This window comes from Medicago sativa, chromosome 7 (assembly GCF_051527215.1).
Source record: "Medicago sativa cultivar Bolivia chromosome 7, Bolivia_mono, whole genome shotgun sequence".
Lineage (NCBI taxonomy): Eukaryota > Viridiplantae > Streptophyta > Magnoliopsida > Fabales > Fabaceae > Medicago > Medicago sativa.
Window position 1 is genome coordinate 67,220,844 of NC_140755.1, and position 15,330 is coordinate 67,236,173.

At 37.2% G+C, this 15,330-nt stretch overlaps 1 long non-coding RNA gene across 1 annotated transcript; it reads left to right on the top strand.

Moving 5' to 3' along the window:
• Positions 1-13,715: 13,715 nt before the first annotated feature.
• On the top strand, positions 13,716-14,676 carry LOC146907894 (uncharacterized). The gene is made up of 2 exons (XR_015019091.1): positions 13,716-13,913; positions 14,131-14,676. It is a non-coding gene; the product is annotated as an uncharacterized LOC146907894 (long non-coding RNA).
• The last annotated feature ends 654 nt before the right edge of the window (positions 14,677-15,330 follow it).

Below are 15,330 nucleotides of genomic sequence, written 5' to 3' on the forward strand. Positions count from 1 at the left end.
GAACTATCTTCCATTTTCCTGAACAAATGAAAGTGAGCGAGATTGTTACGTGGTGAACGAGAATGTTGGTATAGCTTAACAGACTTTAATACATCAAAATATTCTCTGCGCGTATCTTTGAAAACTAATAACTTGAGTTCGAACTATATATTAAATGAAATGTTCCATTTTCTTCATCTGCTCGTAGGTATCTTAATAGGGGTATATAAGACTTTTCTTTTTGGTCTTTCTTAGTATATATTTCCTTAATTCTACTTATTGGAATGAAATGAAACGAATCTCAGCAATATGTCAATAGGATCCATCCTTTTCGACCTTGTTTTCACAATTCTATTTTCTTAATTATTAAGTTAATAAGAGATTGTGGTGACGACATGTATTTTCATACTTTTTGTTGTTTATATTTTGAGATCGGAGGGAGGATATTCCTCTAAGTAACCCTTAAAAATTTGAGAGAACACATGCAGTTCAAACTTAATAACAAAGAACACATGTAATTTTAAGGTGCACATTGTATTGGTGTTTTTTACTATCTAAGAGATGCAAATGTTTCAGAATTTTCCCTTAAAAATAGTGTTGTTCAACTAGCTGTTCAATTTTTTTAGATAGGTTTGCTGTTTTATTTGAATTAATTGGTTGGACTAAGAATAGTAATGGAAAATCATTTGGGATGATTCTCCATATGTTAGGGGTATTATGATTGCAAGAGTAGTAATAGTAACTAGGGTAATACTAGAAACTAGCAAGTATTGTATAACCTAATTGGCAAGGGTGCTTAACTATTTTTCTTTCTATTTTTGTCTCTTTCCCCTCTCTCTTCTGTTAACAAGGGTGATCAAATTTTTTCAACGATTATCTCTCATTGCGTTGCATGAGTTCTCAGTATAAGTGACACCTAAATGCATATTCGGAATGATGCCTCTATCGACTGACGCATGATCCTATAATTATGATTTCTAAACGTGCACCGAAAGCTGTTCTAACACAATGGACTAAACGTGCATATGATCCTATAATTTTGATTTACACCATGTCACTCTTTCTAATGTCCGATCTGATGCTTATTTGATGTGGATTTATAGAAGTTACAAATGGAAAAGTTGTGTACCATGGATGGATGGCTCCACGGTTCTTCATTTATCCGAAAACATAATAGTAGTATAGGCCTTAATTTCTGGCTTACAGTTCAGTATAAGCATAATGCCATAGTCTTATAAGGGGAAAAGAGTAATTCTAATTGAACCTTTTAAAGGAGACACAACTAATCAAGAAGTTAGAAACAAGGGAAAATAACCACAAGAAAGTGATAAACCGTTGATTGTTATCCAAAAATAGTTTTTCAACACCAATGTAAAAGTAAGTGGAGCATATATAAAAGTAAGTTAAGATACAAATTAATAAAACCAGAAAATCTTGGCATGATATTTTCTAGTTACAAGGTTGAAAGAAGGCTTATAAGAATTGTTTGGTACTACCTATATCAATAAGATGCATCTTCTTTTCGGTAGCTCATTCTATATGAACTTCATAGTTAAGCGTGTTTGACTTGAAGCAATTTTAGGATGGGTGACCTTCTGGGAAGTTTCCCAGAAAACGTGCGAGTGAGGACAAAACATGTCGAAAGACTCGTGTTGATTTGTGGGTCAGTCGACAATCCTAAAAGCAGTCTGAGATGTTACAAGTGGTATCAGACCTCTCCCAATACGATGTGGTTCGAGGAAGACTCGTGTTAAGGAGCTCTACATTTAACTGTCGATGTTTTCAACTTTCCAATGTTGAGCTAAACCTGAAAAACATTACCCAAACATAGTGAGCACAAAGACACAATAACATAGAATATAATTTGCCTTTCCACTGGATTTCCATCTTTGCCCAAATTTTCCCTACAGTGTCATTAATTTTAACTGAATACTCATGATTTGTCTTTCTACTGGTTTCCATCGTTTCACAGGTTTGTTATCTTATTATCTTATTGTTTTTATTGTTTAAGTAATCTTGAGTGTTTAGTTTGAAGGTGAGAAAAACACAAGAAGGGGGGTTGAATTGTGTTTTGAAAAATTCTTCGTTTCTCTAAATAACTGAATACACTGATCAGAAGCTAAGTGAGACAGCTTCTGAAGTGATGATCAGAATCTAAATGCAGCGGAATAAAACAGAGAGAGAGAAGAAGAACGACACAAAGCAATTATACTGGTTCCTTCCACAATCCGGAAGTAGTCCAGTCCCCCTTGCACTTCCAAGGAGATTTCACTATGAGTAATATCTGATTACAAATGCTCAAGCACACAAGCAAGAGACTTCCAATGCTCAAGCACACAAGCAAGAGACTTCCTTTGCTCAAGAACACAATCAAGAGACTTCCTGCTCAAGCACAACTGCAAGAGACTTCCTAACTAAACAAAATTACACAGAAAATTGTTTAAGGTTGAACACTTGATATACAATCAGAGGTGCTCACAATACAAATCAGATACAGACTCAATGGACTTAAGAATTTCTAAGATATGACTTTGAGACACAGAAATTCTAAGTGAATGCAGAACAATTTCAGCAGAGGTTTGGTACTTGTGAAAATCTTGTGAGTCTTTCGTTCAGCGTTCTTGCATTACCAATTCTCTAGGTCTTCACTCCTTTATATAGAGGTGTGAAAGAGACGTTGTGAAATTGCCAGCACACCAAAGAGTCGTTGTTGAAGCTTGATCTTTCACCAATGATCTTTTGCCTGATTTGGTTGTTGTCCTATGAAGAACAAATTTGAAATCCATTCCTTATCCAAAGGAACATCTATGCAGGCGAGACCGTATTCTGGAGCTGTTTTCTTGTCTTGAAGTGCAGACACAAAACAGAGTAGTGGAGAACGTGGTTGTACAATTCGTACAAAGTACAATGTCAACGCTTTCGTCCAAATTGCAAACACACACCTTCAAACACCTTTGAAATGACCGTTGCAAGCTCCACTAATCCTTTGTTTGTGTTTTCGAATCCAATAGACAGCTTTTGCATTGATGATTCTTCAATTCTTGATTCTTTGCAAATCCAGTTGATATTCAGCTTCTGGTGAAATGGCTTCTGATGAGGCAGCTTCTGATGAGATGACTTCAGCTTCTGATGAGATGACTTCTGCAGCTTCTGATGATGTGACTTCTGGACCTCTTGTCTTCAGGAGCACTATTCTTCAGGAGCAGCTTACTTCAGGAGCGCTATTTCTTCAGGAGCAGCTTGACTTCAGGAGCGCTTTTTCTTCAGGAGCAAGTTGCCTTCAGGAGCGTCCAAGCTTCAAATTTTTGTTGTTTCCATAGCTCTTTATTTGCTCATTCAGAACCAATGATGATGTAACTTTATAATTATGGTCCTGTACACTTGAACAAATATTAGCTAATCCAATTTACAATTTTTAATACCTTGTTATCATCAAAACTCTTTAAGGTTTATTGTTAAACACATTTTGTTCCAACAATCTCCCCCTTTTTGATGATGACAAACAACAGTATTTAAAATTTTTGATGAGGTTTGTAAGCTCAGAATCTGAGGTTTGTAAGCTCAAACTCCCCCTGAGTCTGACAGTCTTTAAGGTGAGGTTTGTAAGCTCCCCCTAAGTTCTATCCAGGTTAATTAAATTCATTTTGCGCAATAATTATTATCAGAGCTTAAAAGCAAAATTGAATCATTGAAAGAATTTACTTATAGATAAGAAGAATGGTTCAATTAACTTTACTTGAATTTTGATACTCCTTCGTTCATTAAGCTTATACCAATAAGGTAAAAAGATAGAAGTTTTTCAAAAATTTCAAATGCCATTAATGGGGCTCAGAGCCTTTAAATACTTGTCACATATACTCCCCCTTTTGTCATTATCAAAAAAAATTAAAATAAATCTAAGCACAAAAGACAAAAAGATATGAGAAAAACTCAAACGTGAGAGAGTATACTAAGCAATGAACTAAATAAATCAGAGCAAAAATCATGTATATTCAATTGTCAGAGGCAGCTAAACAGTCAGAATCAGTAAGCATTCAGAAGCAAGAGAAATAAGACAAGATGATTTCAGAAGCAAGGACTAAGAAAATAAAACAAACAACAAACAAAGAAAAACACAAGGGTGTGCAACTAAGGGTTGGTTTGTTGTTGTTTCTTCATCTCTTCCATTTCTTCAATCTTCTTCTTCAACAATTCTTCAAGTTGTTGTTGCCTCTGAAGAAGAGCTTGTTCCCTTTCTCTAGCTTCTTGCTGCTGCTGTGCCATCTGTTTCTTCAGAAGCTTACACAGCCTTGCTTCTCTGGTCAAGTAATCCGTTTCAAAGAAGAAAGGCTGGTTTGCCAAGAGCAGTGTAGAACTTCTTACTCTAAGACTCTGATTCAGATTTTCCATTAGCCTTCTGACTGAAGCTTGCTTGACTCTGATGCATTTAGCCTTGATTTCTTCAATAACCCCAGCTGCCTGGTTCTGAAGAGATACCCAGGAGTCTTCATATGCACCTGTGAGATCAATCGTCCTTCTTTGATCCACCAGATTGTGCATCTGACTCAAGATTGTCAGAAGCTCAGAATTGATATATCCAGATTCCAGGATGTTTGTGGGTGGATGTTCAAGGATTTCAAGATCAGAATCACTGATTTCTAAGTCTTGAATAGGGTTAGGAACTGGAATGGTAAGGTGTGTTTGTGTGTTAGAAGATGAGGGCTGGTCAGAATCAATGTGTGTGGTGGAGGTTGAGGCTTGAACATTGACTAGAGATATGTCAACATCCATGGGAGTTGGTTCAGGAGAGTGTTCAGGTAAAGGTTGAAATTCAGTTTCAGATGGTGGTTGTTGTGGTGAGGTTGTTGTTTGAGTGTTGAGTCGGGGGTCAGTGATGGCTATTGGTGATTGTGGGGGTGTTGTGGGTTTTTGTGGTTCAGGTGTTTGTTGATGAGGGTTTTCTGAAACAACATTTTCAGAAGCAGTTGCTTCTGGAGTTGTTTCAGAGGCCTTTTCTGAAGTAGATTTGTCTAAAGGTAACTCACCTGAGTAGTGGAGAGCAAGACTGTCTAAGACAGAAGTGTCTTCTTCTTGCTCAGTTGCTTGTGGTGAAAGGGGTGAAATGGGGGTAGAGGTGACTGGAATCTGACATACCTTGACTGAAGAGCCAGCTACAGAAGTGGTAGCACTAGGTGCTTTCAGAACCGCTTCTGAAGCTTTAACAGCCACTTCCTTGACTTCTTCAGAAGTCACTCTTTTCTCAGGAATAGAAGCAGCCCTTATTCTCTTCTTCTCCTGTAACTCTGATAACTTAAAAGCAGCAAATTCCTTAGCCATTCTGGCCTTGGCAGGAGTCAGCTCAACCATAGAGCTTTTTATATCAACAGGTGCCTTTTTCTTCTTCAGCTTGGGCTCAACTTCCTCCTTTTCTATTTCATCCAAAGCTTCATCCAGTTTTTCCTTGTGATAAACTGTTTCAGCTTTCCCCCTCTTTCTTTTGACATCCTTCTTTTGCTTGCCCTTATCAGTAATTGCTTCTGATGCAGTGGCACTCTTTACCTTCTTTACTTTAGCAGGAACAGCTTCCTCCTGAGTGCTTGCATCTTCTTCCAGGACATACTCAGCTACTGATTGAACTAGGAAATCAGAGTCACTTTCCTTAAAGATGGGAGGAAAGTCCCTGATTATCTCAGTTTCAGCAGTTGTCATCTCTAACCACTTTTCATCTTTAGGGGCTTCTTTGATGAACTTCATAGAGCATAAGCTCCTGCTACTGATAGTCCTTTCAGCAGTAGAGACTTCGAAACATCTATCAGAAGCACTCCTTGTCCTTTTTAAGAACTCCAGCACCCTTCCTTGATAAAAGATTTCAGACAGCAATCTTCCATAGGGTACTTGTTTTCTTCCTCTGATAGTGCTTTCATTTATGGCCCAGCAGAGATGATCCATTACATATCTTGGGAAGTTTATCTTTTCCAAAATAGCCATGAAGTAAATTGCTAGCTTCTGTTGATTGTTGGGTTGGTCAGATCCTCCTGCTCTTTGAAAGAAGCAATCATTACTGAATTTCACCAACATCCTGTTGTGAATCTCCATTTCAGAAGGCTTTGCATCTTTCTTCCCACCCAAAAGAGTGTTGTAGTAACCTTGTAGCAGGACATCTTCCTTCCTGACTATTTCTTGGAATCTTCCCTCTGCATCCATCCTACAAGCTTTAGCTATAACGTCCTCAGTGATGGTTATAGGAATGCCCATCACTTCAGACCTTATTTCTAAGCTATCAAATGATGTAGGATTCATATCCATGACCATTTTCCCTTTCTTTGACCCCGCTTGTTTGCTTACGACTTTTGCAGGCTTTTCATTGTACACTTCAGCTTTTAACCAAAAGTCCTTGACCAAGTTCACATATGTTGGCCCATTTAGCATCTTGAAATACTCAGACAACTCCTGTGTTTCTATTAATCCTTCCATGTTTACTTCGTACTTCTTGAGTGAAGTAAAATCCACTGGTGACTCTATTTGGACTATCAAGGATTCCCATGGAATATCCATAGTCTTTTCTTTGTAGATGGACCCAGATTCTGATACGCTTTGCTTGTTTGAAGTAGATTCTGAAACTTTTGAGCTTGATGATGCCATTTGATGATTGACGAAGATTTGAAGAAGATGAAGATTTTTAGGGTTCTAAGGTTGAGAGAATGCGCTTACTTCGCAAACGGTTTGAGAGCAAATGTGTTTGTTGTGAGTGAGTAGTGTGTGAATTGACAAAGTGTTAAAAGTAAAACGATTGCAATTCAAAAGAGACAAACAAACATAACATTAATGACAAAATTGGGGGCGCGTGAAAAGTACTTTCAAAGCTTTTAAATCATCATTGCCCTTTTAGTTATACACCAACACATACAGGCCACGTAAGAAGTTCACAGAGTAACTACCAAGTTAGTGGGCCAGAAGTTACTTTAACAAGTAACTCCCAACGTTTCCACTAATTCAACTATTCAGAAGCAACAAATCCAGCTTCTGGACTTCAGATGCTGATGTCATCATCAGAAGCGAGTTTTCCTCAGAACCTCAATAAAGAGCTTCTGATGGACTACCGCTTCTGAACTAACTTCAGAACCTAAAATCCTATTCAGGAGCAAGCAAACATTTAATCAGACACGAAGTGCATGTTCAAATTTTTCTTTATAAAATCAAATCTTTCAACAGTTAAAGGCTTAGTAAATATATCAGCCCATTGATTTTCAGTATCAATGAATTGTATATCTAAAATTCCTTTTTGAACATAATCTCTGATAAAGTGGTGTTTGATTTCAATGTGCTTAGCTCTTGAATGCAAGATTGGATTTTTAGACAAACAAATAGCAGCAGTATTATCACAATAAATGGGAATACTGTTAGCAGTTATCTGATAATCTTCCAACTGATGTTTCATCCAAAGTAGTTGTGTACAACAACTTGCAGCTGAAATGTATTCTGCTTCTGCTGTAGACATAGCAATAGTTGTTTGTCTTTTGCTAGCCCAGGATATAAGATTATCACCCAGAAATTGACAATTGCCACTGGTTGATTTTCTTTCAATCCTATCACCAGCATAATCAGCATCACAGAGTCCAATTAGCTTATAATCTAAGGATTTCCTATAAAGGAGTCCAAGATTAGTTGTTCCCTTCAAATACCTGAAGATTCTCTTGACAGCAGTCATATGAGATTCTCTAGGATCTGATTGGAATCTTGCACACAAGCATACACTGAATAAAATATCTGGCCTAGATGCAGTGAGGTATAACAAAGAACCAATCATACCTCTATACAGCTTCTGATCTACTTTAGCTCCTTCATCTTCTTTGCTCAGGTTGCACGTAGGATGCATTGGAGTGTTCATCACTTTACAATCTTCAAGTTTGAACTTCTTCAGAAGCTCCTTTGTGTACTTTGATTGATGAACATAGACTCCATCTTTGCATTGATTGATTTGAATGCCAAGGAAGAACTTCAGCTCTCCCATCATGCTCATTTCAAATTCATCCTGCATTAACTCAGAAAATTCCTTGCAAAGAGATGCATTAGAAGAACCAAATATTATATCATCAACATATATTTGCACAACAAGAATATCTTTCCCAAGGGTCCTTCTGAAGAGTGTAGTGTCAACCTGTCCTCTCTTAAAATCATTTTTGATTAAGAAATTACTTAGTCTATCATACCAAGCTCTGGGAGCTTGTTTCAAGCCATATAGTGATTTCTTCAATTTAAAAACATGGTCAGGATATTTAATATCCTCAAATCCAGGAGGTTGCTTAACATACACTTCTTCTTCTATGACACCATTGAGAAATGCACTCTTGACATCCATCTGATATAATATTATGCCATGATTAACTGCATAGGAAAGAAGTAACCTGATTGCTTCCAATCTTGCAACTGGAGCAAACGTTTCAGTGTAATCAATGCCTTCTTGTTGACTATACCCTTGTGCAACAAGTCTGGCTTTGTTTCTTGTTACTTCACCTTGCTCATTCAGCTTGTTTCTGAATACCCATTTTGTTCCAATAATGTTCTTGTGCTGAGGTTTGGGTACCAGATCCCACACATCATTTCTTTGAAATTGATTCAACTCTTCTTGCATAGCTAGGATCCATCCATCATCTGAAAGTGCTTCATCAACTGTTGTAGGTTCAATCATTGAGATTAGTCCAATCATTGACTCTTCTTGTCTGAAATGTGATCTTGTTCTTCTTGGACTATCTTTGTTTCCAATGATTAGCTCCTCAGGATGTGAAGACTTGTGTTTGAATGTGTTTCTGGGAGGATCTTCTTGATGTGAGCCATCTTGTGCTTCATCAGAAGCAGTTTCATCTTGCGCTTCTGATGTGGGTTCAGCTTCTGGACTATCTTCAGACTCAGCTATCTGATCAGGTTCTGGAGTAGCTTCAGGAACCTGTATCTCTGCAAAACTTTCACCCTGCTTTGAAGTTTTATCTTCAAGCTCCTTGTCATCAAATTTAACGTGCATAGATTCTTCAACACAGAGTGTTTCTGAATTATACACTCTGTATGCCTTTGACCTTTCAGAGTAACCTAAAAAGATTCCTCTTTGGGCCTTGGCATCAAATTTCTTTAGGTAGAGCTTGTTGTTCAGAATGTAACAAGTACATCCAAATTGATGAAAGTAAGAGATATTGGGTTTTCTTCCTTTAAAGAGTTCATATGCTGTTTTCTCCAAAATAGGTCTAATATAGATCCTGTTTTGAACATAGCATGCTGTATTCACTGCTTCTGCCCAAAAATGTTTTGGTAAATTGTTTTCATGAATCATGGTTCTGGCCATTTCTTGTAAAGTTCTATTCTTTCTCTCTACAACTCCATTTTGTTGTGGTGTTCTAGGAGAAGAGAATTCATGGAAAATTCCATGTTTTTCACAAAAAGCTTCAAATGGCTCATTTTCAAATTCTCCACCATGATCACTTCTGACTTTCAAAATTTTTGATTCTTTTTCAGATTGAATTTGAGTGCAGAAGCTACTGAATACATCACACGCAACATCTTTACTCTTTATGAATTTCACCCAAGTCCATCTGCTGTAATCATCAACAATGACTAATCCATATCTACTTCCATATAAGGATGCAGTACTCACTGGTCCAAATAAATCAATATGGAGTAATTCTAAAGGTCTTGAGGTTGAGACAATGTCTTTGGTTTGAAAAGATGATTTCACAATTTTCCCTCTCTGACATGCACCACAAAGTGCATCTGAATGATAGTCAATGTCTGGTAGCCCTTTCACAAGTTGTAACTTACTAAGCTTAGAGATTAACCTCCAGTTAGCATGTCCCAACCTTCTGTGCCACATCCATTTCTTATCATTCACTGATAGTAGGCAAATCACCTTCTGATCAGCTAGTTCAGAAAAATTGATTTTATAGACATTGTCAACTCTCTTTCCCTTGAACACAATGGATTTGTCTTTCTTGTTGATTACTGTACAGTTGGGTTTTTCAAAAAGCACATCATAACCATTATCACAAAATTGACTTATGCTCAAAAGGTTATGTTCAAGACCATCTACCAACCATACATTATTAATTGAGGTAGAGGAATTACCAATAGTTCCTGTACCTATGATCCTGCCTGACTGGTTGCCTCCAAATTTCACATTTCCTCCCTCTTTCATTGTTAGGCTGAGGAACATGGACTTGTCTCCTGTCATGTGTCTTGAGCAACCGCTGTCTAGGTACCATGATCTTTGCTTTGGCACTGCTCTTAGACATACCTGCATCATTGACATTTTTAGATTTAGGTACCCATTGTTCTATGGGTCCTGGAAGGTTAGTACTTAAGGCTTTACTCTTCACTTCTTGTACCTTGTGCTGTGAGTTGGGTTGCTTCTGATTAACCATCACCTTAGGTTTTGGTACTTCAGAAGCAGTAACTGTCTTCTTCTGAAACTTAGACTTCAGAACCCCAGATTTTGGTTTCACCAGACTCTGAGGAATAGGTTCTGATCTTTTCAGGATCCTAACCTTTGAAGTTTTGGAATCAGATTTGATCATAGCCTTTGACTTAGAGTTCTTTGGCTTTGAAGTAATCTTAGCCTTAAAACTAGAAGCTTCAGGTTCTGATTGAACAACAGTTTCCAACTCAGCCCCTTCTGGTACAAAGAATGTTTTCAGACCTTCCTTGATGCATTCACAACAAGACTTTAGATTGGTTTTCTCCAGTTTCACTTCTGGAAAACCAATTCCTCTGCCATTGTTCTTGTAAATGCTATAAATCATAGAAGCCACTCTGCTTCTGTCAATGCCAGATATAATAAAATCTTCAAGAGCAATTTCATGGTTACTTAAAGGTTTTTCATTACACTTTTCTTGTAGCTTCTGACATAAGAACCTGAGCTGATCTTCATATGTTTTACACATGAAGTCAAAGCCCCTAAGTCCTTGTTCAGAAGCTTTCAGATCCAATAAAGTTGATTTTTGCTGTTGTACCAAATCAGCATATTTTTCTTTTAAATCCTTCAACTCATTGGTTCTTACTTCAAAATGTGTAAGAAGTTCTTTAAGTGACTCAACAAGTTCATCTCTGGGAATTTTGGAATATACCTCATTTTCATCTTCTGAGTCTGAATCTGATCCAGCTTCTGAAGTTGCTGTTGCTACCAACCCAACAGCTACCTTTGCATCTTCATCAGCTTCCTCTTTATCAGATCCAGATTCACTACCCAAATCATCCCAGGTTGCCATTAAACTCTGCTTAATCTGCTTCTTGAATTTGCTTGGTTTGAATGTAGACCTCTTTGACTTGTCCTTTGACTTTTCTCTTTGAAGATCAGGGCATTCAGCAATGAAGTGACCTGGCTTCTTACAGTTGAAGCATCCCTTCTGATCTTCTTTCCTTGAGCTTCTGGAGTTACCCCTTCTGAAGAGAAACTTTCTGTTCTTCTTGGCCAGATATTGAAGTCTGTTTGAGAGCATGGCCATTTCTGCAGCATCTGGTTCAGAATCTGAACTTGACTGTTCTTCCTCTTCAGATTCAACCACTTTGAGAGCTTTTGATGACTTGCCTTTGGATGGAAGAGCTATTGATTTACTCTTCTTAGTAGACTCATGTTCATTAAGACTTAACTCATGAACTTTGAGAGAACTAACAAGATCTTCGACACTTAAAGTGTTTAAATCTTTAGCTTCCTCAATGGCAGTCACCTTCGGTCTCCATCTGGCAGGTAAGCTTCTGAGAATCTTGCTTACATGATCAGAAGCAACATAGCTCTTCTTTAGAATCTGTAGACCAGAAACTAAGGTTTGAAACCTTGAGTACATCTCCTCAATAGTTTCATCATCCTTCATTTTGAATAACTCATACTGATGTACAAGCAGGAGAGCCTTTGCTTCTTTGACCTTCTTGCTCCCTTCATAATTTGAACAGAGAGAAGCAAACATAGCTTTAGCAGTGGATTTGTCACTCATCTTCATGTATTCTGCTTTGGGTATGGCAGTGACAAGAGCTCCTCTGATAATATGATGCTTCTTGTAAAGTTTCCTCAGTTCTGGAGTATGTTTCTTTCTATCCACAGCAGCTCCTTCTTCATCAAGGACTAAACCACCAACGCCGTCTTCCAGAATATCCCACAATTCTTCATCTAGCACTACTAAAAAAACAATGTTTTCGGACGGAATTTTCGGACGGATAAGATTTTGTCTTAACTTTTCGGACAGATTTGGGACAGTTTTTAAGGAGCGGAATTTTCGTCCCAAATCCGTCCCAAAATCGTGTGAATCTTTTTAGACCTGTTCAAACAAGATACTTTCCCACAGATTTCGCACGAATTTCGTTAAAAAAACAAATTTGTCCCAAAACCGTGGGAAACATTGAGACAGATTTCGGACGGCCAATATTTGATGGTTTTTATTTTATTTTTAATTGGGAAATTGTTTTCATATGCCGCCTGTGTTATAAAATTTTCCCCCTTTCTCTCCAATTTCTTTCTTAACCTTAACCCTAAAATCAATTTCACAAAAAGTTCTTTTCAAAAACCAGTTTCAGATCTCTTCAATCAGCAGCTACTTCCAAAGCTTTTCGATCAATTTCTCTACTTCTCTTCACCAAATTCACAGAGATCTACTTATTCTCAAACAGCTCCCCCCACAGACCCCATCGTGTGATGTTTGGACATAGAATCGAGTCATTGTGAATGGATGATTCACAATGAAGATGAGCTCAAGGAAGAGAAGAACTCACCCCCTTGAAGAGGATGATATCGCTCTCCTCAAAACCTACGTAATCCTCTCTCTCTGTCTCTCTCTAAAACCCTAATTTCCATTTTCTCTGTTTTAGCTTCACCGATCTCGTTTTTTGTAACAATCGCTTAATGTTTCACTAGCGTTTACTCTATTGTATGCTTTATAACATTGAATTCCAACTATGCTTTAACCCCTTTAGTGTTCATTGAAAAATTTGATGATTATGGATCTAGGGTTAGTTAAAAATCTGCTTTTTTTGTGGGTTTTAAAATTCTATAACGTTGAAGGTATACTCAAAAGAAAGAAATTAGTTTCCTTTTAATTGACCCTCTTTTCAGATTTTGATTGGGTTTGTATAAATTGGTGCTTGTAGTAGCTGTGAACTATATGTGGATAATTGTTAATATATCAATGTTAGTATGATGTAGATGCATAGATTGTGTACGTCATGATGTTAGGTAAAGTTTAAACTTTTTATATGGTTTGACAAAAGTTGAGTGTACCCAATCAATATCTTTAACCAAGAATTACTGAGGTGAGGTGCTACTAGTTTGTGTAACTATGCATTTAGGGTTGATGATGTGATTTTGGAGTCTATTTGCTCTGTAATATAGAAAGCAAGTGATATTTTTGGAGATGATTTGCTCATTTGTTGATCCATGACTTTCACTGCTAGGTTTCTTAGTTGTTAGCTTGATAACTTTTTTCGGATCTGTGATTTCGTTTTACTTTATGTAGGGTTTGGGACCTTATTCCACAAGCATAAAAAAAGTGGAGAAGGAGATAAAAGATATGGCGAAGAAAGTGAATGACTTATGTGGTATGTGAACAACAGTTAGTTTGTTTCTTTTTTCTTGAATGCTTTAGTAGATGGTCTAACTTGTAATGATCTAACTTGTAATTGTTTAAAATAAAGAAAATTACTTCTTTTTATTTTATTTTCTTGGTATTGTGGTGTATTATATTTTACGCTCCTTTTCTGTCTATACTCACTGTGATGGTTACAATTAGTCCCCTAATTGGGTATATTTGTATGTCCTGCTGGAAGGGGCACATTGCATTACAAAGTGACAGACTACAAGGGACAAAGTTGTAGAAAAACTGCACGCATTTCTGATGTGTCTATCAAAAGATACTTACAAAAAGATCTTTCATAGTATTCTCAGTATATGTTTACAAGATTTTGATCAAGGAATGATGAGAGTAGAGGTGATCTCATATGTAATTTTACCTTTCTGCACTAGAGTGTATGACATCCATTTTGGTTATAGTGATTTAATACAAAATGTGGCTATAGTGGCACTACGATGCTGCAGTGTGATAGAATTTGAACGAACCTTTATTTTCTGTGATCCGCAATTGGCAACACGGCTAGTTTCTATTACTACAGCTTTGACCATTGCATTAACTTTTGTAACTTTTTCAGGTTGTTTGTACTGAAGGACCAGACCGAGTCAGAGAATTGATTGCTATGGGCGCATCATTTGATCATGGGGAAGATGGTAACTTGCATCTAGCGAGGGAGGGAGGTCATTCACATAACAGAATCGTTCACGCTGCTGATATGGCATGAAAAGAGATTGAGCACGCTCTATTGAAGGCAGTTATCAACAATCCTAATATTGATGGCATAAAGTGCTTTGACATCTCAGAAAAATTTGATGAATGTTTTTAATGTTTCGATGAATTTGGTAACTGAAACATGCTGCTGGTGTTGCAGGATGGATCTGATATAACCTGTCTTGGTGTTGACACACTTATTACTGAAACGCTAGAGGTGGGAAAAACAATTATGTGTAATAGTTTGAGACCAAAATCACTTCCCCTATCCCTGCTACTGCAATTGATTGTGTTGCTTTTATTGTTGAGCACTGACTAATGAACAATTTAGTCATGTTATTGTGTTAGAACATTGAGCACTTGTATGAATCTAATTTATATAATTTTGTTTCAGGCAATGGCCATTTGTTTACTCTTGAGTTACTATTTATTTTTATTTGATTTAGTATGTATTATTGAATATAAATTGTGGCAATTCTGTAATATAAAAAAAATTATAACCACGTCCGAAAAGCATGGAAATTTTGTAAAGCAAATTAAATCCATCCGAAATTCGTTTTAAAATTTAAATTAAATCCGTCCGAAATCTGTAGGAAATTTAATTAAATTCCGTCCCAAATCCGTTTGAAGTTTAGTCCAACGTGTTTGTGTGAAAACCGTCAGAAATCCGTCTGAAATATATTTCGGACGGAATTTGGGACGAAAATACAATTTGCGACGCGGTTGTTTCGGACAGCGCCCTATCCGTCCGAATTCCGTCCGAAAACGGATTTTCGTCCGAAATCCGTGGGAAGTTTCCGTAAATTCCGTCCCAAATCCGTCTGAAATTCCGTTTGAAAATGACTTTTTTTTAGTAGTGTAGGCTCATGATGTAACTGTAAAAATTGGTCTTCCACCAAGAGAACTCTTCAGCATCTCCATTGAACTTTGGAACTTTTCCAACACTGGTTTTCTTACTATCACTATAATCATGTGAGACATTTTTATAGCTAGTATCACCATCAGGAGGAGGAGTAGTCATGTTTTTCTCAGATCTTTGACTGTTGCACGGTTAAGTGATACACAA